The following is a 26113-nucleotide window of genomic DNA, read 5'->3' as shown; positions in this document are numbered from 1 at the left end:
GCATCATACGCGGATCATGGGATTAGTGGAGAGAGGTGGTCATGGGAGTACTGTGTTGAATAAGGCAGGCAAGGCATCGGATTAGCGAGGTTGGGCAGTTGCTGAAGTAATGCGCTGGCTAGAAATGCAGGGCGTGGGACAGGCGGAATGGGGAGATTGCCCTAAAATGGTGGAGAGCCAGCCCCCGCAGCTCCCCCTATAAAGAGGGAGGCTGTGGAAGGTGATGCTCATCCACCTCTCCCTACTCCATTCTTTCAGCATCTGCCACCACCATGGTGAGGGGTAAAGGTCGAGCTTGTGCTTCTCGTGCTGTAGTGAGAGCTTCTCCCTAGAAGCATACCCCTGCTTTGGCTGCGGTCGTGGAAGCTGGCTCCAGCACTCAAGGTGGGGCTATAGCTCAGGGTCGTGGAAGATACGACACTCAGGGCCGGGTGGCCAGAGTAGGGCGCTTGTCATCTCATCACTAGCCGCTCCTCCTCCGGCAGAAGGGCATATGGAGGATACGCCATTTGAGTTTGTCGTGGAGCTGCGTGACCAACCGCGAAGCTGGCTGCGGCTACCTTGTCCCTTCGCTAGGGTGATGGAGGTCGATCAACCACTCGGTTTGTGGCTGCGTGTGGATGGCTCTTGCAATGGCTCTGTTTGGGTGAACATCGAGTTCTTCGCCAATGGCATCATGTACTTCACGTGCAGGTGGAAATCCTTCGTCTGTGCCTTCGTGGAGTTCTACTGGGCTTCAGGAGCTTGCATTTAGTGCTGTGCGAAGAGCTCGAGCAACAGAGAAACCTCCTCCTTGAGCGAAAGCGACGAGGAGGACGATGGTGAAGACGACGATGGCAGGTCCCCGGTCGTCAAGATCGATGACGACGACTCCGACTCTAGCTGAGCACTAGCTGGTAGCACCATCATCTCCAGCTGAGCACTAGCAACACAATCATGTGGCTTGCCGAGAGTGAGCTAGGCTTCATCTAGGCGCTCCTATTGCCCTGAGTTGCATTCAATGTAAACCCTGGGAAGAAAGGGCTAAGAAAACATTATTGAGCACTTTTTAATAAATTTGTGATATTTGTCATGCCCAGATGAACGTGTACTGTTCCCCTTTCTTGTTTCCATTCTTGTATGATTTTAATCCAACATCATACACGGTTTGGAAGCTTGCCGGCACGCATACTTGCCGCGAGCGCTTCGAGGAACTGGTCCATAGTACCCTGTTGGAAGTGCTCTCACCCGCAAGGCAACTTGCTGGTCTCAATGCAGCTACGAAGATCTTGCCGAGCAGACTCAAGGAAAAATAATTTGTGATAAACACGACAAGATTCCTTCACATGCAAGTTTCTCATACAACACAAAATCATGCAAAGGGGAACTGCAAGTGTAACAAAGAAAAGTTTTAGTTGAAAATGTTCCAACTTATCTTTCTTTGATGTACTTCTTGTTGTACGAAATGTGCGTCAATGCCATTTGGAGGGGTACTTCACCATAACCATCACTCCCCCCGGGAAACTTGTGTGAGAGGAATCGTTCTGTCTTTGAGAAAAAGAAAGAAGAGAAAAGAGTGGTATTGAGACCTTGACCGTTCGTAGCCATTTCAGTCAATTAAAAATAAAATCACAACGTTATGAGTAAAATATGTATAAAAAGTTGTGAAACACTTAGCTTTATTCACATACGCACAGGTTCTACTTTTGGCTTTATACGAAGGGTTACAAGTCTTGAAGACAAAGCTTGTAGAAAAGGGGTCGCTGGGGACAAGGCCCGACAACTGCACCTCATGGGTAGAACTTACAAAGATGCTCGATATTCCATGAGTTTTGCACATGGATGCCATCTTCGGTCTCCAGAGGGACTACACTAGGTCTATTGACTTGTGCTACCCGATACGAAGCTTCCCACTTTGGTGTCAACTTGTTCGACCCCTTGGCGGATTGGACGTGCCAAAGGACAAGGTCGCCTTCGTTAATGCTTCGGGCATGGACTTTGCAGCTATGATAGTAGCGCAAAGCTTGCTGGTAGCGTGCGACGCCCACAACTTCCCGAAGATGATCTTCCTCGAGGAGCACAACATCATCTTACCACAATTGCTCTTGCTCTACCTCATCATAGGCAAGCACTCGAGGTGACCTGTATGTGAGTTCCGTGGGGAGCACCAGTTCCGCACCATAAACTAGGGAGAAGTGCGTTTGGCCAGTAGCTCAATTTGGTGTCATCCCGAGTGACCAAAGAACTGGCAGCAATTCATCAATCCAGCATCTTCCACATTTGTGCAGCTTGTCAAAGGTTCTTGTCTTGAGGCCACACAACACTTCATCATTTGTCCGTTCTGCTTGCCAATTGCTTCTAGGATGAGCAACAGCGGCAAAGCAAACCTTGCTCCCAAGGCTCTGGATGTACTTCATGAAGGTGCGGCTCGTGAACTATGTGCCGTTGTTTGTGATGATTCTGTTTGGAACCCCAAAATGACAAACTAGACCCTTGAAGAACTTGACGGCTGATTGTACAGTCACCTTTCTCACTGGCTCTACCTTAGGACACTTTGTGAACTTGTAGATGGCAACGTACAAGAACTCAAAGCCCCTAGTAGCACGGGGGAAGGGGCCCAAGATATCGAGCCCCCAGACGAAAAAGGCTAGGAGAGAGGGATTTTCTGAAGAGCTTGAGCTGGTTGATGTATGTTCTTTGAATGGAACCGACATGGTTCACATCTTGTTACTAGCTCAGTTGCATCCTGGATGGCAGTGGGCCAATAAAGACCTCGCTGGATCATACGTCTTCGTCGTATCTACCTTTCCAAACACTTTTGCCCTTGTTTTCGACTCTAACTTGTATGATTTGAATGGAACTAACCTGGACTGATGCTGTTTTCAGCAGAATTGCCGTGGTGTTGTTTTATGTACAGAAAACAAATATTCTTGGAATGACCTAAAACTCCATGGAACATCTTAGAAAAAATAATAAAAAAATCCTCGCCAAAGAAGAAGACCAGGGGGCCCACACCCTTCTCACGAGGGTGGGGGGCCCCCTCCCCCTAGGGCGCACCCCCTACCTCGTGGGCCCCCTGGATGCCCTCCGACGCCAACTCCAACTCTATATATTTCCTTTCGGAGAGAAAAAAATCAAAGAGATGAAATCATCACATTTTACGATACGGAGCCGCCGCCAAGCCCTAAAACCTCTCAGGAGGGCTGATCTGGAGTCCGTTCGGGGCTCCGGAGAGGGTGATTCGTCGCCGTCGTCATCATCAACCATCCTCCATCACCAATTTCATGATGCTCACCGCCGTGCGTGAGTAATTCCATCGTACGCTTGCTGGACGGTGATGGGTTGGATGAGATTTATCATGTAATCGAGTTAGTTTTGTTAGGGTTTGATCCCTAGTATCCACTATGTTCTGAGATTGATGTTGCTATGACTTTGCTATGCTTAATGCTTGTCACTAGGGCCCGAGTGCCATGATTTCAGATCTGAACCTATTATGTTTTCATGAATATATGTGAGTTCTTGATCCTATCTTGCAAGTCTATAGTCACCTACTATGTGTTATGATCCGGCAACCCCGAAGTGACAATAATCAGGACCACTCCCGGTGATGACCATAGTTTGAGGAGTTCATGTATTCACTATGTGCTAATGCTTTGTTCCGGTTCTCTATTAAAAGGAGGCCTTAATATCCGTTAGTTTCCAGTAGGACCCCGCTGCCACGGGAGGGTAGGACAAAAGATGTCATGCAAGTTCTTTTCGATAAGCATGTATGACTATATACGGAATACATGCCTACATTACATTGATGAATTGGAGCTAGTTCTGTGTCACCCTATGTTATGACTGTTACATGATGAACAGCATCCGGCATAATTATCCATCACTTATCCGGTGCCTACGATTTTTCCATATACTGGTTCTCAATTATTTACTTTCCCACTGCTACTGTTACAATCACTACAAAATACCAAAAACATTACTTTTGCTGTCTTTACTTTTGTTGCCGCTACCACCACTATCATATTACTTTGCTACTAAACACTTTGCTGCAGATACTAAGTTTCCAGGTGTGGTTGAATTGACAACTCAGCTGCTAATACTTGAGAATATTCTTTGGCTCCCCTTGTGTCGAATCAATAAATTTGGGTTGAATACTCTACCCTCGAAAGCTGTTGCGATCCCCTATACTTGTGGGTTATCAAGATAAAATTCTGGCGCTGTTGCCGGGGAGCATAGCTCTATTCTTTGAGTCACTCGGGATTTATATCTGCTGGACACTATGAAGAACTTGAGAGATCCAAAAACCAAGATCTATCCCTCAACTACGAGGGGAGGTAAGGAACTGCCATCTAGCTCTGCACTTGTTTCACCTTCTGTTATGAGTAAGTTTGCGACACCTACACCTGCTTCTGCTATTCGTTCTGATATGTCGCATGTTATTGATGATGCCACTTCTACTATGCATGATACTTATGATGAAACTGCTTCTATGCCTGATACTACTGTGCCCCTTGGTGAATTTCTTGATGAACGGCTAGAGAAAAAGAAATTATTGAATCTGAATACGATGATGACAGTGATGAAGAAAATATGCCTGTTATTCCTGAGGGTTATCTTTTTGATATGGAATCTTCTGCCGCTATTTTAGCTTCCAAAGATAGATATGAGCTTAAGAGGTTATTAGTTAAATGGAACAAAGAATCACTTTGAGATAAAATGAAACCCGACCCTGCTTTTGCTACTTCACCTATTTGTGTTCCTCATAACGATTATGAATTCTCTGTTGATCCTGATATAATTACTTTGGTCGAATCTGATCCGTTCTATGGCTATGAATCTGAAACTATTGTGGCACATCTTACTAAGTTAAATGATATAGCTGCCCTGTTCACTAATGATGAGAGATCGCGTTACTTCTATATACTCAAAATATTTCCGTTCTCATTAAAGGGTGATTCTAAGATATGGTTTAATTCTCTTGATCCTGGTTGTGTGCGTAGTCTCCAGGATATGATTTATTACTTCTCTGCTAAATATTTCCTTGCTCATAAGAAACAAGCTGCTTTGAGGGAAATATACAACTTCGTGCAAATTAAAGAAGAGAGTCTCCCACAAGCTTGGGGGAGGCTTCTCAAGTTACTTAATGCTTTGCCTGATCATCCTCTTAAGAAACCTGAAATACTTGATATCTTTTATAATGGACTAACCGATGCTTCCAGAGATTACCTGAATAGTTGTGCTGGTTATCTTTTCAGGGAAAGAACACCGGATGAAGCTGAAATCCTATTGAATAATATGTTGACAAATGAAAATAATTGGGCACCTCCCGAGCCAGCTCCTAAGCCAACTCTTGCTCCAATTATTGAACCTATTCCTAAACCAACTTCAAAGAAGAGAGGTGTTCTATTTCTCAGTCCCGAAGATATGCAAGAGGCAAAGAAATCTATGAAAGAAAAAGGTATTAAAGCTGAAGATGTTAAGAATTCACCGCCTATTGAAGAAACCTATGATCTCAATTCTTTATTTATTGAAGAACCTCCTGATCCCGATATCCCGACACAGGTAGTAAAGGTAAATTCTCTCTATAGATATGATAAAGCTGAAGTCCCTCCTACTAAAATTGCTAGTCAGTGCTTGGATGAGTTTGATAACTTTATGTTTAAGCAAGATGACTTCAATGCTTATTTGGGTAGACAATTAAAAGAAAATGCTTATATGATTAGACGCTTGGGTGATTATATGGCTAATATTAAAGGTGAACTTAAACTTGTTAGCAAACATGCTTCTATGGTTACCACTCAAGTAGAACAAGTACTTAAGGCTCAAAAAGAAGTTCTTGATGAAATGAACAATAAGAAAATGATTATGTTGTTAGAGTGGCTACTAGAACTTGTAGAATGACTCAGGAACCTTTGTATCCTGAAGGCCACCCTAAGAGAATCGAGCAAGATTCTCAATGAAATAATATTGATGTTCCTAGTTCTTCTAAAAAGAAGAAGAAGAAAAATGATAGAACTGTGCAAACTTCTAGTGAACCTATTGCTGAACCACCTGATAATCCAAATGATATTTCTATGTCTGATGCTGAAACACAATCTGGTAATGAACATGAACCTAATGAAAATATTAATGATGATGCTCAACCTAGTAATGACAATGATGTAGAAGTTGAACCTGCTATTGATCTTGATAACACACAATCAAAGAATCAACGTTATGATAAAAGAGACTTTGTTGCTAGGAAACATGGTAAAGAAAGGGAACCTTGGGTTCAGAAACCCATGCCTTTTCCTCCGAAACCATCCAATAAAAAGGATGATGAGGATTTTGAGCGATTTACTAAAATGATTAGGCCTATCTTTTTGCGTATGAGATTAATTGATGTTCTCAAAACAAATCCTTATGCTAAATATATGAAGGATATCATTACTCATAAAAGAAGAAATTTCCACCATGCTTGCTAATTATACTTTTAAGCGTGGAATACCAAAGAAACTTGGAGACCCTGGAGTACCTACTATACCTTGCTCCATTAAAAGAAATTATATTAAAACTGCTTTATGTGATCTTGGAGCCGGTGTTAGTGTTATGCCTCTCTCTTTATATCGTAGACTTGACTTGAATAAGCTCGCACCTACCGAAATATCTTTGCAAATGGCTGATAAATCAACTGCTATACCTGTCGGTATTTGTGAGGATGTGCCTGTTGTGGTTGCAAACGTTACTATTTTAACGGACTTTGTTATTCTTGATATTCCCGAGGATGATAGTATGTCTATTATTCTTGGAAGACCTTTTCTTAATACTGCAGGGGCTGTTATTGATTGCAACAAAGGCAATGCCACTTTTCATGTTAATGGTAATGAGCATACGGTACACTTTCCGAGGAAACAACCTCAAGTTCATAGTATCAACTCTATTGGAAAAATTCTATCGATTATATTTGGAGGTTTTGCATTTCCTCTTCCTACTGTCAAGAGGAAATATGATATTATTATTATTGAGGATGTACATATCCTCGTTGATGTAACTTAGTGTTATTCGAAATTTCTTCGGTTTCATGATTATCGGAATGAGTTTGTTAACAAGACTTGATCAACGTTGTTAGTGGATTATTTTTGATGAGCATGAGATGGATGAAACTAGAAGCACAAACTTCTATACCCCACTTTTACTTTCTGTTATTTATATTAAATAAAGTAAAAATAGTATTTTTCTGTCTGTTTCCTAACTTATCCGTGCAACATAAAAATATCCCGAAAATAAAAGTCCTCAGAATGACATGCCAATTTAATATGATTTTTTCGGGAATAGTTGAGGATCTACCGTGCAAAAATTACTGCGGGAGGAGCTGCCACCTGGCCACGAGGGTGGTGGGCACGCCCCCCTCAAGGGCGCGCCCCCTGCCTCATGGGCCCATGGTGGCCCTCCTCCACTTATCCCAGCACCCATCTTCTTCCTCTGTCTCACACAAACCCGAAAAACCAACTCAAGCACGAGTTCCAGCTACTTTTGCTGTGATTTTCGATCTCCTAGCTCAAAGCACCTCTCGCAAAACTGCTTGGGGAGATTGTTCCTTGGTATGTGACTCCTCCATTGGTCCAATTAGTTTTTGTTCTAGTGCTTTATTCTTTGCAAATTTGTGCTTAATAGGTGACCATGTTCTTGAGCTTGCATGTCAAATTTATATGGTTCTAAGTAGTTCTAATGCTTGATATAGGCTCTAGGCACTTGTAGGAGTAGTTGCTATCAGTTTTATTAAAGTTGGTTCACTTTTGTTTGAAGTTACTAAAAATTTAAGAATTTTTCAGAGAAAAACAATATGCTTAGGAAGATGTTCCAAGGTGGTTCCTCTAAGAAGCAAGGACCAAGGATTGCTATGCGCGATGCTGACGAGGATCCACCAAGAGACGCTCCAGTACGGCCTTGCGAATGGCCGTCGGAAAATTTTATGGACCGTGCGGGAATTAAAGAAGAACTCAAAGCATATTTGTGCAATGCCGGTCTTGAGGATTTTGAGGCTAACAAATGCCCCCAGTATCATGATCTCACAAGTTCATTTGTGAGGAGGTTTGAGTATTCATCTTCATGTAATTCTCCTTCAGTCATGTTTGATCTCTATGACAAATCTTATACCATGGACTTAGAGGATTTCACTTCTGCTTGCAAACTTCCATCATGGGGTAGTGTTAGGGATCCCCCTAAATCTGAATTTAGAAACTTTCTTGCTAGTATAAGCGTGGAGGAATCTAGAGATATAACGCAGGCTACCATAGGGAGCATTCACTTTCTTGCTATACATTATTTTGCTCTTTTCATCGGTAGATGCATAAATGCTAAGGATGAAGCATGTCACATGTGTGTCCCTGATCTTAGCATTCTTAGGAGTGCTGTGTTAGGAGACCAATCTTATCATATGGGAGCCATTGTAGCTCGTAGGTTGCATCATAATAGACATAATGGAGATTTCTTTGGAGAAATTTATGCAACCCGCTTAGCTCATTTTCTTGAGATAGACATTCGTGAGGGTGATATGGAGTTGCCTCCTGCATATTTAGATTATGACTCTATGGCTTCGCACCAGTTTGTCGAGAGGCCTGAATCACCTCTCTTATATCGTTTAATTTTTGATAAACGACGTGTTTTCCGTATTACTCTCCCTGCTCCTGCCTTCTTTGATTCACAGACAAAAAGAAGATATGTTATTACCAGAGAGGAGGCAGAAGAGTACGAGAGGAGAGCGGAGGCAGCTCGACTCCAGGCTGCAGCTCAGCAGGCGATAACCGCTGCACATCAACATGATCCCAACTATTCTTCCTCATCACAGTACGGCCCCAACAACTATTATTATGGATATCCTCCAGGCCAGCCGTGGCCATAGAACAACTTAGGCCAAAAGCCTAAGCTTGGGGGAGTACGTATTTCTCACCGATATTACATTTATGTTCACACACACTCATTGCTACATGTCGGTGCTCATACTTTTTCACTGTAATATCCATGATAGTTTATTTTCTTTTTCCTGCTTTCTTCTTGTGTGTTTGTTAAACCTTAAGAAAAACAAAAAAAATAGTAGTAGTTTATTTTTCTGCTATAGTAGTAATACTTAAAAAGAAAACCCAAAAAAATTTCCCTTTCTTCTTTTGCTTGTTGGGAGCTTTCCCGTGTAAATAGTTTTATTTCTTTTCTTTTCTTTGGGGGTCAGTAGGAGAAGACCATAATTAAATTGTTGAAGTGGCTCTTATATGCATTATTGTTGATTTAACCAAGAGCCCATATTGCTTTGTCTTCTCCTGTTTATTGAATGCTCGCAGATTCTAGCTTAGTCCAATGCACGTACAGTCTTATTATTATTCACACCGTTCGGTCGTGCAAGTGAAAGGCAATTATGATGATATATGATGGGCTGACTGAGATGAGAAAAGCTGGTATGAACTCGACCTCTTTTGTTTTGTAAATATGACGTGCCCCTCGTTCTTGATTCAGCTTATTATGAATAAACATGTTTGCAATGACAAGTAGAGATCATAGTTGCTTGTGCCATGCTTGATTAGCTATGATTTATAATGATTTACCTTGTGTGCCAACATGCTATTGAGATGGTTATGATGTGGTATGATGGGGTGGTATCCTCCTTTGAATGATTTAAGTGACTTGACTTGGCACATGTTCATGCATGTAGTTGAAACAAAATCAACATAGCCTTCACGATATTTATGTTCATGGTGGATTATATTCTACTCATGCTTGCATCCAATGTTTATTAATTTTAATGCATGTACATGGCTGTTGTCGCTCTCTAGTTGGTCGCTTCGCAGTCTTTTGCTAGCCTTCACTTGTACTAAGAGGGAATACTGCTTGTGCATCCAATCCCTTAAACCCCAAAGTTATTCCAGATGAGTCCACTATACCTTCCTATATGCGGTATCTACCTGCCGTTCCAAGTAAATTTGTATGTGCCAAACTCTAAACCTTCAAATAAACATTCTGTTTTGTATGCTCGAATAGCTCATGTATCAACCAAGGCTGTCCTTATGTTCCGTGTTAGGCGGGTTATTCTCAAGAGGAATGGACTCCGCTCCTCACTCACGAGATAAATGGCTGGTCACCGGGATGCCCAGTCCCATGCTTTATGCAAATCAAATGAAAATAACTTCAAACAAAACTCCCCTGGGACTCTTGTTAGTTGGAGGCACTCATTGTTTCGAGCAAGCCATGGATTGATGCTTGTTGGTGGAGGGAGAGTATAAACTCTACCATTCTGTTTGGGAACCGCCTATAATGTGTGTAGCATGGAAGATATCCAGATCTCTCGGTTGTTATGTTGACAATGAAAGTATACCGCTCAAAATACAATTTATCTCTATTTCAAAACCGAGCTCTGGCACCTCTACAAATCCCTGCTTCCCTTTACGAAGGGCCTATCTATTTACTTTTATGTTGAGTCATCACCCTCTTATTAAAAAGCACCTGTTGGAGAGCACCGCTGTCATCTGCATCCATTACTGTTAGTTTACATTGTGTATGACTTGACTGGATCTCTTTTACCATGAATCACAATGTCTAGTCAGTCCTTGATCTTTAAAGGTGCTGTGCATTTATGTTTTGCGGTCTCAGAAAGGGCTAGCGAGATACCATCTTGTTATATCATATTATGATTGTTTTGAGAAAGTGTTGTCATCCGAGATTTATTATTATGGCTTGCTAGTTGATTATGCTATCGATATGAGTAATTATGAGACCTGAGAATTATTGCAAATGTGGTTAGTTATGATCTATGCTGAAAACTTGAATGCTGGCTTGACATAGTTACAACAACAAGAGCAAACAGAGTTTGTAAAAGTTTTTCTTTCTTTCTTTCAGTTTGTCAACTGAATTGCTTGAGGACAAGCAAGGGTTTAAGCTTGGGGGAGTTGATACGTCTCCGTCGTATCTACTTTTCCAAACACTTTTGCCCTTGTTTTGGACTCTAACTTGTATGATTTGAATGGAACTAACCCGGACTGACGCTGTCTTCAGCAGAATTGCCATGATGTTGTTTTATGTGCAGAAAACAAATATTCTCGGAATGACCTGAAACTCCATGGAACATCTTAGAAAAAATAATAAAAAATCCTCGCCAAAGAGGAAGACTAGGGGGCCCACACCCTTCTCACGAGGGTGGGGGGCGCCCCCCCTAGGCCGCGCCCCCTACCTCGTGGGCCCCCTGGATGCCCTCCGACGCCAACTCCAACTCTATATATTTGCTTTCGGAGAAAAAAATCAGAGAGAAGAAATCATCATGTTTTACGATACGGAGCCGCCGCCAAGCCCTAAAACCTCTCAGGAGGGCTGATCTGGAGTTCGTTCGGGGCTCTGGAGAGGGGGATTCGTCGCCGTCGTCATCATCAACCATCCTCCATCACCAATTTCATGATGCTCACCGCCGTGCGTGAGTAATTCCATCGTAGGCTTGCTGGACGGTGATGGGTTGGATGAGATTTATCATGTAATCGAGTTAGTTTTGTTAGGGTTTGATCCCTAGTATCCACTATGTTCTGAGATTGATGTTGCTATGACTTTTCTATGCTTAATGCTTGTCACTAGGGCCCGAGTGCCATGATTTCAGATCTGAACCTATTATGTTTTCATGAATATATGTGAGTTCTTGATCCTATCTTGCAAGTCTATAGTCACCTACTATGTGTTATGATCCGGCAACCCGAAGTGACAATAATCGGGACCACTCCCAGTGATGACCATAGTTTGAGGAGTTCATGTATTCACTATGTGCTAATGCTTTGGTCCGGTTCTCTATTAAAAGGAGGCCTTAATATCCGTTAGTTTCCAGTAGGACCCCGCTGCCACGGGAGGGTAGGACAAAAGATGTCATGCAAGTTCTTTTCTATAAGCACGTATGACTATATACGGAATACATGCCTACATTACATTGATGAATTGGAGCTAGTTCTGTGTCACCCTATGTTATGACTGTTACATGATGAACCGCATCCGACATAATTATCCATCACTGATCCGGTGCCTATGAGTTTTCCATATACTGGTTCTCACTTATTTACTTTCCCGCTGATACTGTTACAATCACTACAAAATACCAAAAACATTACTTTTGCTGTCTTTACTTTTGTTGCCGCTACCACCACTATCATATTACTTTGCTACTAAACACTTTGCTGCAGATAGTAAGTTTCCAGGTGTGGTTGAATTGACAACTCAGCTGCTAATACTTGAGAATATTCTTTGGCCCCCCTTGTGTCGAATCAATCAATTTGGGTTGAATACTCTACCCTCGAAAGCTGTTGTGATCCCCTATACTTGTGGGTTATCACTGGAAATCTTTGCCGACAAGGGCTCTTGATCCTATGTGAGAGCCGCATATGCCTCCGTGTATCCCTGCCAACAAGTTCAGTCCATCTTCACAGCAAATGCACTTAAATTTCACTCCGTTTGGTCTCTTTCTGCATAGAATGTTATCCACAAAGTCATACATACTCGATTGATGGGCTACTTTCTCAGCTTCTTAATCATCGGGAAGCTCTCCTATCTGAAGAAATTGGACTATGTGTTGCGCCCATGACGGAGCTTACGGCTCGACTACAGGGACTAAAGGCATCTCTACGGCTGCGGGAGTGCTGACCTTAATAGGAAGAACCTGAGGTTCTGGGTGAAGCTGCTGCTCACCAGTAGGCGCGTTGTTGTTCCTGTCAACATTCTTGCCGGTGGCTTCAGGGAGCTCTGTCAGAAAATACTTGACGGTGCTTAACTTCTTCTCTTATTGGCTTGTGTTGCTAGAGTGACTGATGGTTAGTCAAATGGTGTACAAAAGTTCCTGGTTCCACAGGTAGCTTTTGGGCAGCAACTTTGACAGGTGGTCAGCAATGATGTTCTTCGCACCGGGGATATGCTTTGTTTGCAACTTGTCAAAGTGTTCCTCCAATTTCCTCACTTCTTCCACATTTGCTTCAATCAACGAGCTCTAATAATCCTTGTTCACTTGCTTCACAACCAGTTGCAAATCTCCATGAATGATCAAGTTTCTGATTTCCAACTCCACTGAAATTCTAAGGAAGGCAAGAAGCCCTTCATAGTTTGCGGTGTTGTTGGTCGCTTTCTTCTTGGGAAAGTACATTTGATCCACATACTTGAGGTCTTCTCTGGTAGGTGCGACAAGCAGCACTCCAGCACTGGCGCCTCGCAACAAGAAGGCACCGTCAAAGTACATGATCCATCATTTTCATGTTTCCTTGCTGGGAAGAGTTGATTCCTGAACCTCATCATCTTGCGTTGGCGTCCACTTTGCAATAAACTCCAAGTCTCTGCTCTGAATAGTGGAAGTGATCTCAAATTTGAGTGCAAAACTTGACAACTCCAATGCCCACTCCACTATCCTGCCGGTTGCTTCTGGATTTCTCAAAATACGCAGTAACAAGAAGCGAGTGACAGCGGTGATCTCATGTGCTTGGAGTAGCAGCGCAGCCTTCTCGAGACCATGAGGAGGCCAAAAAGCAACTTTTGCAACCCAGAGTACCGTGACCTAGCCCCCTGCATAAGAGAACTAACAAAATACACTGGTCACTACACCGCCTTCTTCTTTTGAACCAACTGCTGATTGACTTCATTTGCTCGTACCACTCCTGACTTGCCGGCGTTGGACCCTGCCGGGGAGTACCCGGCCTTGTCATGGGATGGGCTTGCTGCTGGTATTTTGTGACATCCCAAGACCAAGATGCATGCTATTTTTATGTGATCTTGCCTTGTTGCATGCTACTTATGTTATGGATGTTGCACTTGGCTTTTGTTGCATCACGCATCATATTCATCTTTGTCTTACATTCTTTCTTTCATTTTATTTTTTGCATGCCATGATCATGTTGAGTGCCCTTGTCATATCTTGCATCATCTTACGTTGCATTGTGCCTCCTATCTTTTATTTGCATTTCATCATGATCATCATGCGGGTTGCATTCTTCATGCTGATATATTGTTGGTGTTCTAACCATCTTCAGCTTTTTCGTCAACATTTTTCCCCAAGTGCACAACCTATCCACTTCTTCCTTTATTTCAATTTTTGGTTTCATGCCAAGTGACATTGTTCCTGCCTCCATTAATGTTCATTTATTTCCTGATAATTTTAAACCATACCTATTGCCTCTCTGCCAAATTTCAGCTCCATTGAACTTGTTTTGGTTGGGTTCAAAATGGCTCAAGTTTTAATTTAATTCAAACTTGGACTATTTTTCTATCTCTAAAAATTGCCAGGCCAATTTATTCAAATAGAACCTATTACCAGGAGTTGAGGGATATATTTATATCTCTCATATTAATTTCCCAACTCTCTGACCTTTTCCCTTTTGTGTTTTGTGGATTATATGTTTGTAGAAAGATTTTTAAGAGAGAAAAGAAAAGAGGCCTTACCTTGCGACTGCACTGGGCCTCCCTACGGCCCAGCCAAGCCACCGCAGCCCACCAGCGCCCCCAACCCCCTGTTCATCTCCCTCCTCCCATACGGCAAGGCACCTACTGGAGCCACATAGACCAGCCCATTGATTTGATGGTCGGGAGCTCCCCAAGCCTTCCTATAAAACCAGCCCCTGCCTCCTAGGGTTCTCCTCTGTCCATTTCACCCTTCTCTTCCTCCTGATGCCGCCAAGGTAAGTCCACCCACGCTCTCGTTGACGCCTGTCAGCGATCAAGCTAGCGGGAGTGCATTAGAAGAGCGCGAGGAGCTAATTCAAGAAACGGGCCGGCCCAGAAGGGAGCCTCATCTACCAGCTCAGCTCGCTGGGTCGGAATGGGCTTAATGAAGCCGTCACTACTTAAAGGGGTGTTGGTGTGCGTGTAGAGGCAGGCGGTGGCAAACGGCTAGTTGGCCAAGAGGCTTGCGTGTGTATCTGTATCTTCCTCCCCAATTCCCCTCTTCCCTCTTGAATTGTAGCTCGAATTTGAATCAATGAAGTAATAGAGAGAGAGATCCCCTAACAATCTGGTATCAGAGCATCCCATCCTGGAATTTCCTCGCCACCCCCACCACACCCGCTTCGCCGAACGCCGCAGCACCGAGGCTATGGATCGAATTCCACCGGAGACAAAGGCACTGTATGAGCTGCTGTAGGCGGATTTCGACGCCGCCCTCGCCAAGAGCTCCTCCAAGCGGAATGAGGCGATGGTGACCGTGCTCTCCAAGCTCGACACCAAGTTGGATCAGCTTTCGGGGCGGATCGATGACGTCAAGCTCTCCCTCAGCATTGACCTCGATGAGATCCATGGAGAAATTGGGGCCACAACACCTCCATCTCCACGAGATCTGTCTGCTAGCAAGTAGCCGGTGCAAGGTACCACGGCTGGGCTTGATGGATCGGCTCCCAAGTACGTTCCCCCTCAGGTTTGAGGTATGCATTCAGAGCATAATTCTCCTAGGCACGTCAGTACACCTCAGGAGAATTTCCATCAGTTTCCTATTCAGGCACTTGGATTTGGCCCTCAGATTGAGTTGCCTAGGTTTGATGGGTCCAACCCGAAGTTATGGCTGACTCGATGTGAGGATTATTTTAGTTTTTGGAACACACGGCAGAATCAGTGGGTTTCCTTTTCTTCATCTTTGTTTGATGGATCTGCTGCTTGTTGGTTGGAGTCTGTTCAGCGTAGAGCACCTAATGCATCCTGGTCAAAGTTTTGTAGTTTGTTGATGTCCCGTTTTGGCCGTAATAAGCACCAAAACTTGTTGCGTCAGTTATTTTCTATTCGCCAAACTAGCACTATTGAAGAGTATGTTGAGCGATTTTCAGAACTGTTTGATCAGTTAACTACTTATGAGGACCACCCCAATACAGTGCATTATGTGACTCGTTTCATGGAAGGGTTGACACCTGCACTCCACATGTTGGTTGGAATTCAGCAGCCGCTTGATTTGGATTCTGCATATGCTTTGGCTTTGTTGTCAGATGAATTAACTAGTTCATCGCCACATCCCACCCATTTGTTCCTTGCTCAAAATCGTCTGGTTTGATTGGAACGAGTCGCTCAGGTCCAAGTAATCCTTTGGAGGAGAAGAAGGTAACTGACACTGTTAAATCATCTGCAACTGATGATAGATGGTCAGCTTTACGTGCATTCAGAAGGTCTAAGGGTTTGTGTTTTGTTTGTGGTGAGCGTTGGGCTCGAGATCATAAGTGTAAGCAGGAAATTCAGTTGCATGTGGTTCAGGAGATGTTGGAATATGTACAGTGTTGGCCTGATGAATTCAGTATTTCAGAGGAAGACATGGTTAGTGAAGCTAATGCTATGACACTGTCTACAGCTACTATTGGTGATCCTACTGTTCCTGCTGTGTCCACTATGATGCTCAGAGTTCAGTTACAAGGACGTACACTGTATTTACTGGTGGATTGTGGTAGTAGTCACACTTTCCTTGATGCAGTTGTAGCTACTTCCATGTCAGGCATTTCTGCCATGCCAGTTTCTATGGTCAGAGTGGCCGATGGGAAATTAATTCCTTGTTGTAGTCAATTGAAAACAGGGCAGTGGTCTTGTGCTGGTTATACCTTTACTAGTTAGTTTAAGGTTTTTCCTTTGGGGACTTATGATGGCATATTGGGTATGGATTGGCTTGCTGCTAACAGCCTTATGCAGGTGGATTGGGCTAAACATTGGATTTCGTTCCAGAAAGATCAGATGTTAGTTACATTGCTTGGTGCAGATGCTAGTCCTCAATTGTGTGCAGTAATGGAAATGTCAGCCTTGTTAGTTACTGAAGAAGTTAATTTGTCTCAATTACCACAGGAAATTCAAGAGCTTATTGAGAAATTTGCTCCAGTTTTTGCAGCTCCTAGTGGTTTACCACCTAGAAGAAAATATGATCATACAATCCCTCTCATTCCTGGAGCTGGTGCTGTTGCTATCAGACCTTATAGAGTTGCTCCTGCCTTGAAGGATGAATTGGAGAAACAAGTAAAAGAAATGTTGGACTCTGGTGTGATCAGACCTAGTAATAGTCCCTTTTCTTCCCCAATGTTGTTGGTTCAAAAGAAGGATCATTCTTGGAGGCCTGTCTTTGATTTTAGGCACCTTAATGCTATCACTACTAAATGTAAATATCCAATTCCGGTAATTGATGAGCTTTTGGATGAATTAGCTGGGGCCTTTTGGTTCTCTAAATTGGATTTGAGATCTGGCTATCATCAAATCAGGGTTGCTCCTGGAGAGGAATACAAGACTGCATTTCAAACTCATAATGGCCATTTTGAATTTTTGGTCATGTCACAAGGGTTAACTGGAGGGCCTAACACTTTCCAATTTGCTATGAATAGTGATCTATCCCCTGTGTTGAGAAAATGTGCAGTGGTTTTCTTTGATGATATTCTAGTTTTTAGTGCCGCTTATGCACTTCATTTACAGCACTTGGCAGAAGTACTTCAGTTGCTGATTCAGCATCGATGGCAAGTCAGATTATCCAAGTGTGCTTTTGCCCAGCAAGAAATTGGATATTTTGGCCACATCATCAGTGGTGAGGGTGTGTCCACTGACCCTGCTAAGATTTCTGCTATCCAGGACTGGCCAGTTGTGTGTATGTTAAAGAGGTCAGGGGATTTTTGGGTTTGGCTGGCTATCATAGGAAGTTCATTAAGCTTTATGGAGTTATCAGCAAACCTCTAACTGTGTTGCTCAAAAAAGGAGTGTATTTCCATTGGACAGATGTGGAACAACCGTCTTTTGTGGCTCTTAAAGAAGCTCTTGCTTCAGCACCAGTGTTAGCACTTCCAGATTTCTCCAAGAAGTTTGTTGTGGAAACAGATGCTTGTGATGTGGGCATTGGAGCAGTTCTTATGCAAGATGGTCATCCCTTAGCATATGTTAGTAAGGCTTTGGGACCTTGAAACCAGGCTCTTTCTGTTTATGAAAAAGAGTACTTAGCTATACTTCTTGCTGTAGATCATTGGCGACAGTATTTACAGCTGTCTGAATTTGTTATTCAGACTGATCAAAGGAGTTTAGCCAGTTTTTCTGATCAGCGTTTGCACACAGTTTGGTAACAAAAAGCTTTGACTAAGTTGCTTGACCTTACTTACACCATTTTTTATAAAAAAGGAGTTGAGAACAGAGCTGCTGATGCTTTGTCCAGGAGACCTCACACGGCAAAAGAAATGCTCCATGAACTTCATCGTATCTCTTCTGTACAGCCATTGTGGTTGGAAGATATCATTCCGAGTTATGTTGATGATCCTTTTTCTGCTGCTTTGTTTCAACGATTGGCACTTAATCCTCAATCTAACAAGAAGTTTTCCTTGAGAGCTGGCATTTTGCACATTGATCAGTGTATTTGTGTGGGTAATAGACCTCAGTTGCATCATAAGTTGGTCCGTGCTTTTCATGATAGTGCCATTGGTGGGCATTCAAGTTTCCCTGTCACTTACAAGCGTGTGAGACAGTTGTTTCGTTGGGCAGGTATGCGAGGTTTCATTAAACAGTTTGTGCAACACTGTCTGATTTGTCAGCAAGCTAAGCCTGAACGTATACCATATCCTGGATTGTTGCAACCTCTGCCAATTCCAACTTTGCATTGGGAAATGGTGACCATGGATTTTGTTGAAGGTCTTCCCACATCTGGCAGGTATAATTGTCTGTTGCTGGTCATTGACAAGTTAACAAAGTATGGCCATTTCATCCCTTTGCATCATCCCTTCACTGCTCTGTTTGTAGCTGAGGCGTTTCTGAATGCAGTTTATCGTCTTCGTGGCATGCCATTGTCTATTGTGTCAGACCGTGATCGAGTGTTTACTAGCCTTTTTTTGGAAAGAGCTGTTTGCTAAGATAGGTACTATGCTTCGTATGAGTTCTGCTCGGCATCCACAAACGGATGGTCAGATGGAGCGTGTGAATCAGCAAGTGGAATGCTTCCTCCGATGTTTTGTGAGTGCACACCCCACTCGTTGGGCACAATGGATACATCTATGTGAATTTTGGTACAACACGAATTGGCATTCAGCCAGAGGGCAAACACCATTTGAGGTTGTTTATGGGCATGCTCCTCATCACTTTGGTATTTCTGTTGATGATACCATTCAGTCCGAGGATTTGAAATAGTGGCTTGACCAGCGCAAAGTGGTTCTTGACTCAGTTCAGCAGCATTTATCTCGTGCACAGCAATGAATGAAAGTTCAAGCTAATAAGCATTGAACCGAGTGCTCGTTTGAAGTTGGGGAGTTGGTGTTTCTTAAGTTGCAACCATATTTGCAGTCTTCTGTTGCTCCACGTGCTAATCACAAGCTGGCCTTTATGTTTTATGGACCCTTCCAGATTATTGCTCATGTGGGTGAAGTAGCATATGAGTTGGCTTTGCCTGCTTCTAGCAAGGTCCATCCAGTTTTCCATGTTTCGCTATTGAAGAAGGTCTTGGCTCCTGGTTGTGAAGTGCTTCCACAGTTACCTCCTTCTGATGCTCATCTTCAGGTGCCTGAAGAGATTTAGTAGCAGCGAGTGATCAAACGTGGTTCTAACTCTGTGGTCCATGTTTTGGTTCGTTGGAGTAATTCTTCTGATGATCTTGCTACTTGAGAGGATAAAGAGACATTGAGGCAAATGTTTCCAAGGGCTCTGGCTTGGGGACAAGCCGTTTCTAAGAAAGGGGGGATTCTCACAGATCAAGCTAGCGAGAGTAAATCAGAAGAGCGCGAGGAGCTAATTCAAGCAACGGGCCAGCCCAGAAGGGAGCCTCGTCTGCCAGCTCGGCTTGCTGGGCCGGAATGGGCTTAATGAAGCCGTCACTACTTAAAGGGTTGTTGGTGTGCGTGTAGAGGCAGGCGGTGGCAAACGGCTAGTTGGCTGAGAGGCTTGCGTGTGTATCTGTATCTTCCCCCCCAATTCCCCTCCTTCCTCTCGAATTGTAGCTCGAATTTGAATCAATGGAGTAATAGAGAGAGAGATCCCCTAACAACCCATGGACAAACCAAGCTCAAGCTCGAGCCTGGCTTGACCCATGCCTCTTCACCCTTCTCCCGCAGCGAGAGTCGCCGCGACGACCTTCGCCACCCGTACCCGCAGAGCATGGCCCGGAGCCGCCTCCATGACATCTTCGGTGTCGTGTTCTTCCTCTGGTATGAGAACTGCCAGCGATGAACTCTTTTTCTCGCTTCCTCCACTACGCTGCCGAGCCGATCGACTACTCTGAGCGTCCCATTGTGAGCCTCCGCTCCTTCCCACCTATTTCTTTCATCGTTCTCGTCCCATCACTCCCTCACTGCAGGCAAGCCACGACCACCATGGTAGCGAGCGAAAGCTCGAGCTTTGCCCTCCGCACGCACACGCGCAGCCATCTGCTTGCCCGTAGCACATGCACGCGAGCACCTGCACGCACCAGCACCTGGCCAGCATACCGCTTGCCCAGCTTCGGCCGCCCACCTCACTGTGCTCTGCTACCATGTCCAAAAGGCTCTAGGAGCTCCTGCCCATACACACTCGTAGAATCCCCACATGCACGTAAGCGGCCCGCAGCTACACCCTGTCGTATTTCCGCACTGGTGCTAAAGCTCTACATCATCCATGGTTGATGCCTTGCTCCTCAATAACAATGCAGGTGCACACCACCGTGCATTCATGGGAGAAGCAAGGCTTGGCCTTTGATCCGGTACAAATAACACATTTCCCCTATTTTCTCAAAAACACACATCTAGCCCAGTGGTCAGCGCACTTGTTTGCATGCGGGAGGTCTTGGATCCGAGTCCTAGGAATCCTTGATTTTTGCCTATTTTTCTCTCTGCACACACACTAGCACTTGGGCCTAATTCTGCTGGGCCGCCACTGGAGTGGTGGATTTGGCCTGATCCTTACCTCCTGTAGTTTTCCCCCTTCATGTTATTTCTCTTCTGTTTTGGTCAGATTTGCATGCATTTTGAGATGATCATGTCTTGTCATTGGTTAATCGAAATTAAACAAGTTATATATGTAAAATGCTCAAAATTTTGTATAGATTAACAATTTGCAACTTTCTTCCATGTGAAAATATTTAAAAGTGATGTTCGCATTAATTTGCATAAATGACATGCTAAAATGGTTTATTTCATAAATAAATAAACGTAGCTCCGAATTAAATAAACTTTATATGTAAATGGGGTAGAAAAATGCATATATTAACATGGTGCACTTTATCTTGCTTTTTAATAACATTAAAATTGTGTATAGGGCAGAACAGTACCAAATTTGTAATATGCATATGGGGATTTTCCGGAATTGTTATTTGTGTTCCCAGCCTCATTTAAACTTGCCTAAATAAGTAGTTTGCATATGCTTCACCTCTTGCCTTGTTAACAACATTTAACCTTGTCATGCATCATACTTGGTTGTACATCATGCATTGTTTATGCTTGTGTGTTTACTGCATTGTTTGCTTCTTTTTGGTTGTGCTTCTTCTCGATAGTTCCAGTTACGTTGTAATTGTGAGGATTCGCTCAACTATACCCGTTCGTATTCTTCATGGACTCGATCTTCTTCCTAGCGGGATTTCATTCAAGATGACCATTACCTTGGATATCACTACTATCTTTGCTTTGCTAGTTGTCCTTATGCTATCGCTATGTCGCGCTACCTACCACTTTTTGTCAAGCCTGCCAATTGGCCATGAAATAACCTCTAACCTTGTCCACATTCATAAAAAACCGTTGTTAGGCTATGCTACCACTTTACTCAGCCCCTCTTATAGTGTTTCTAGTTGCAGATGCAAGTTGTTCCATGTTGGGACATGGATATCATGGGATATCACAATATCTCCAATTTAATTAATGCATCTATATACTTGGTAAAGGGTGGAAGGCTCAACCTTTTACCTGGTGTTTTGTTCCACTCTTGCTACCCTAAGTCGTACCCGTGTTATGTTCCTCGATGAGTGCTCCTAACACATGTGGATGTATGGGAACCCCTTGTTCATTTGCTTATGTTTAAACTCCTCCAATAAGGCCCAACTTGGTTTTAATTTGCCTAATAACAACTAAAACTTGCATAGGGAGTTTCTGGACCCTATGGATAATTAATCAACAAATCGGGCTAGTGCTCCTCATGAGTGTTGGCCCACCTACCTAGTAGTCAGCGGTGCCGCCTCGGGGCGACTCGATGGTATTTTGGCTATCGTCCACTTTTGCATAGATGGTGTTGTCCTGAGAATGAGATATGCGTGGCTCTTATCGGGGTGACAACACATCGGATGGTCTTGCTGGTTTAGTTTTTCCTTTGCTGAGTGGCTTGTCCATCGGAATTCCTTATCGTATGCATCGTGTTCTTCATTGTGTGAGGATGTTCCATCGGATGCGTGTGGTAATTTATAATGGATCACTTGGAGGACACCTACAGGGCTAAATCTTTCTCGAAGCCGTACCCGTGGTTATCTGGCGGATTGGAAATTTATAATATTCGGTTGTAGAGAACCTGACACCAGATCCAAAATAAAATACACCAACTGCATGCGTAACCATGACAGTCTCTTTTCGAGGGAGTTCTAGAAGAGAACATGGTGGGGTTATGATTGATTCGTAAGTAGTTCAGGATCACTTATTGAACATTACTAGTTGCAACCGTTATGCATAGCTACTCTTCTTACTCTTGTACTCGTAAGTTAGCCACCATACAATGCTGAGTGCTGCTACAACCTCACCACTTATCCATTCCATACCCATTAAGCTTTGCTAGTCTTGATACCCATGGTAATGGGGTTGCTGAGTCCTCGTGGCTCATAGATTACTACAACAACAGATCACTACTAGGGAAAAGCCTAGCAGTAGTGCGGGTTTTTGGTGTATCAGTAGCGCGGGTACCCGTGTTACTAATATGACGCTACAGATAACATTTAGTAGTAGCACCTTTTGGCATGCGCTACTGCTATAGATACTTACCAGTAGCACTTTCCATACCAGTGCTACTTCTAAGTGCTTTAGCAGTAGTGTTTTCCTGTCCAGCGCTAAAGAGCACTACTACTACATTTTCTCATATCTTTTTTTGCTACGTATTTGCGATGTTTTTGTACAAGTTTTATACAGTATTCTAATCATAACATAAACATGCGATATGCTCATCATATCATACACATAATAGTCTCATCATATCATCCAACACAAATCATGTCGTCACATCATAATCATGATATAGCGATACAAGCTAATTGACATGTCTTATCATACATAATGTAGTACTTCTTGAGGCGTTGGTTTGGATCCCTCTGTCACACTACCGTGAAACTAAACTAACTACTGGCTGTCACTCGGAAACCGAAAACCGGTGCACCAGGGCCTAACACTCCGGCCACTCGTGTATACTCCTGGCGTAGCACTTTTTCGCCATTGATGATCTATGGACCTACATCATCACATGAGTCGATGATACGCAACATATATAGTTGAGCAACAAGAAGAGACGGACTTGCCAAAAATAGATGCAACATATCATAAGAATAAATAACAAAGTTCATCGTACCCAAAATGCCTAACGAGACTGATCTTCGCTAGTTGAGGAGGAGGGTTTAATTACATCACAAATAAAGTTTCGTCATACATAACCCAAAGTTTTGTCATAGAGAAAGTATGGACTAAACGGACACATTGTCATATATTGTCAATCACTCCAACATGTCATGTCATCCATCCAAGTCAGGGAGATAGTCCCCGAGCGAAGTGAAAGGCTTCAGGTCGAGACGCTGAGCAGCTACACGTGTTTGGACGTCTTCCTGGGACACTTTCCCTTCTTCATAGAACATCCCTATTTTTTCGAGTACCTCCTTCCTGATGATTTGGGCAAGCTCACGCTTGATGTGATAGAACTCGGCTCGGAGTCGACGATCCGGGATATCTCCAAGATTCTTTGCCCATTACAGAATATGGGCATCACCGGATCTAGGTGACATGCGAAGGTTCTGCTGATCTTGTCTGTACTCCAGCATGTGGTGGAGGACATAGAGTCCATCACTGAGAGTACCACTCGGTTGCTGGATGCAGCAGAAGTCGGTCTTATGGCTGAAGCAGGGCTTGCGGTTTCTTGTCTTCCTGGTTGTGATTTCTCCACCCCGTACGCGTACGTAAATATAACACCGTCGAGAACATACTTTATGTGGGTGTAATCCTATTCCTCCATGTTCTTCGACGAGTCCAAGTAAAGAGCATGGGGGAATCAGGGGTTAAGGATGATGAGGACAGCACGCCCATCGCTGCACAAAATAAGTACACGTCAAATTAGCCTCCACGCATGCAAATGAAAGTATTGAGATTGAAGGAAGGATATCCACGCGGATGACTTACATGGGATGATAAGGCACGAGAATAGTCTCCTTGTCCTTATTGCCAACCATGAAATCATCGATGTAGTTACTCGCGTATTCGCTGTGCCTTTCACAGACTGACAAGAAGCTCTCCTGCATGAAGTACGGGTCAGCGACACAGATATATGGTATGTGCCCAATCCTGATGATGTAGTTCATGTACAAGGAAAAAGGGCGGACACAAAATCTAGCTCTTTCACGTGAAACATGTCGAAGATGTAATCGAATCGAAGGAAGAACTTCTCTGCGGGGAATGTGTCGACGTACAACCTTTGCTGTGACACGTTTACCACGTAGAGCGGGTATCCTGGATTTTTCGAGGCAATCAGGCTTTTCTCTCTCCGCAGCACATTGTCATGAAGTCTCCTTAGATCGTCGTATATGGCCTCTACCGCTGCCTTAGGTAGGATCAGATTACCGGGGATATGGAATTTCGTCGCACCCACGATAGGTATACGGTCTTGAAGCCGAGGCTACGGAGGCGGCTGGATCATAGAAAAATCTTTGTTGCGTTTCCTCGCTCTCTTCCTATGATTCTTTGCTACTAGAAGGTCGTCTATAATACGTTCAGCCGCCGGCAATTCAGGTACCAACTCATGACGCTCAACCCCTGAGTACTCATACTGCCGAGCCATCAATCCTCTGTCGTCATAGGCGCTAGTATTGAGATACTATAGAGTGTCATCATCATCAGCATCGATGGCATCAATATCATGCATTGCTTCTTCGACGGCGGCGACGTCATCAGCGACTAATGGAGCCTCTTCCTCACCCCGTCCGCTATCGCCCGGCACGACAAGCGACTCTAATTGGGTAGGTGGGGTGTTAATGTTCATACCTTGCTGATGCTGCGTGGTCGTGGGTGTGCTCCCGGCCGCCTCCAAATGAAGCAGACTCTTTGGCCACAACAAGACCCACCTCTTGCAATCGCCAAGCCGCCGTGGGGTCTCATCGTCATCTCCCCCTCATACTGGAGGAGCCAAATTCTCGTGGCCCGGTTTGACACTGGCCATGGAAACCTTGAAGACGTTAGGAGGGATCATCCAGATATGGAACAATTGTTCCTTACGCTTCACCATCGTTGCCTTCCCCACGTCTACCTTCTGCCCGTTGATGGTGTACAATATGGTGCACGTCATTATGTTGGCCTGCAAAGACATGTCTGCAACGTGAGACATCCGAAAGGTAACAGAAACGGAAGATTATACATTTATTGAAGAGGGCCGGTGTGATAGCTACCGTGAGGGCGTCGAGCTCAGCCAAAGACGAAGCACCGCCGAGCACGTCCGAGATGGAGGAAGGGCTGCAATGACCAGGTGCGAGAGCCGGTGTAGGAGCTGGTGCGGGAGCCGGTGCAGGAGCAGCTGCGGGAGCCGATGTAGGAGCAGGTGCTGTTGCAGGTGTGGGAGCAGGTGCTGGTGCAACGCTACTTGAGCTGCTCCTGAAGAAGTAGGCAAGGGGAAAGTCCGCTGCATCTTTTTTGGATTTTGCCTGCTCCAATTGACGATAGCCAGAAGCAAAACACCATACGAAGTTGCAATCTGCTGTTTTGCGGCAGCTACCACTGCTGCGGTTGTCTTGGCTATTTTCTTATCAACCGCAATCGCAACCTTCTTGTTGATGTTTTCTTCACTTAACCTCCGTCTTTCCTTTCTCTCCTCCGTGGTCTCACGGTAGTACTTCTTCCACGTGGCGCCATCTCCGACGCCTTGCACGCGTCCATACGGCGGCCGAGTGACCATTGGGAGTCCTTTCAATATGTTCAAAGCCCGGTTGAATGGGGTGTCCCACCTGGACCTTGCCAATGCCTCAGACGGCGAGTCTCTTTTGGCCACGATCCTGTGC

This window comes from Triticum urartu, chromosome 4, assembly GCF_003073215.2.
Source record: "Triticum urartu cultivar G1812 chromosome 4, Tu2.1, whole genome shotgun sequence".
NCBI lineage: Eukaryota > Viridiplantae > Streptophyta > Magnoliopsida > Poales > Poaceae > Triticum > Triticum urartu.
The sequence above is the reverse complement of the archived record's forward strand: the minus strand, read 5'-3'. Positions refer to the sequence as shown.